The sequence below is a fragment of the Bison bison genome, unplaced genomic scaffold (assembly GCF_000754665.1).
Source record: "Bison bison bison isolate TAMUID 2011002044 unplaced genomic scaffold, Bison_UMD1.0 scf7180017863609, whole genome shotgun sequence".
NCBI lineage: Eukaryota > Metazoa > Chordata > Mammalia > Artiodactyla > Bovidae > Bison > Bison bison.
Window position 1 is genome coordinate 4,299 of NW_011494181.1, and position 1,241 is coordinate 5,539.

Sequence of the window (1,241 nt, forward strand, 5' to 3'; positions counted from 1 at the left end):
CCCGAAACCCATCAGCCTCGAGCTACCCTGCCAGAGGCACCCCACAGCCCATCCCCCATCTCCCGCCTGGCACACCAAAGGACCCTCCTCCCGGGCTCCCTGCCTTGCCTCCAACAGTCCCTCCTCCCCGCTAGGGCGGGAAGAACCATATTTCCGGTCTGATCGTCCTGCTCCAAGGGCTCCCACTCCCCTTCTCACCCTCTGTCTCCTTCCCTCCATCCCCCACAGTGCTCCCATTGCATCCCACCAGCCTTGCCCCGCCTCCCCCCACCCCCAGACCAGCTGTGCTGCCCTCAGAGGAGGGCCAGTCCCAGCAGGAAGGACTGTCTGCCCCTCCCCGACCTCACCCTGGACGGAGGCATATCCACCCATCCTTGTGGCGCTTCCCTTGGGTCCCAGAGCCTCCTGGGGACTGCCCAGCCCTGGCACTTCCTCAGGGCCTTTGTCTGCCTGGAGGCTCAAGAATAGCCCTTTCTGCCTCCCGCGCCCCCCCACCCCGGCCTGGATGCGCTGTGTCCCTTTGCTCCCCAGACTTCTGGCCACACGGGCCTCCATGGAGCCACCCTGGTCGCCCCCTCTCAGGGCTCAGCGTCCCGCTGCACTGACCCCAGGGGGCCCCAGGTGAAAGCCCCTGAGGTCACAGGGACAGGAAAGTGGAGGGGCAGAAGGGACAGGCCCAGCACTTCCTGGTGAGTCAGGACCAACAAGAAGGAACCGGTTCGGCTGGCGGGCCTCTCCGGCATCCCCTGCCCTGGGCCAGCTTCCCTGCTCTCCTTGACTCCTCACCACCACCCCCGCCTGGTCCTTCCTTGGGCCCCTGCTGGAGGCTGAGCCACCAGCACCAACCGAGACCACTGACATCCCTGAGAGCCTCAGACATCGCTCACAGGGTCTACACCTCCAGGCTTCCTGCAGGCTTTACGCTACAGGCGGGGCCAGCCCCTACCAGAAACCCCGAGCCGATCCACACTGCGGTTTAAGTCTCTCCCCACCCAGCTTGTACGAATGACGGACATGCTTGTTGCAGTAAAATAAGGGAAAAAAGAAGAAAAGAGGTGTTGTGCTGTTTTTTTCCTCCAGTTCTTTACCTGTTCCTGATCTGCAGTATGTAACTAAGTTTCTTTATCAAAAGATTAAACCTGATTTGAGAATTACATGCTGCACCTATCGTTCCCTCAAAACATTTTGTATCTGAGGCTCAACTTCATAGCGCCCTCTCTGCAAACCACCCCTTCGAGTTT

At 60.7% G+C, this 1,241-nt stretch overlaps 1 protein-coding gene across 1 annotated transcript in view; it reads right to left on the minus strand.

The window, feature by feature from the left end:
* LOC104983891 (tumor necrosis factor alpha-induced protein 2-like) overlaps positions 1-1,241 on the minus strand; it is a 10,662-nt gene that overhangs the window by 4,259 nt on the left and 5,162 nt on the right. The gene's annotated exons all lie outside the window — the stretch shown is intronic.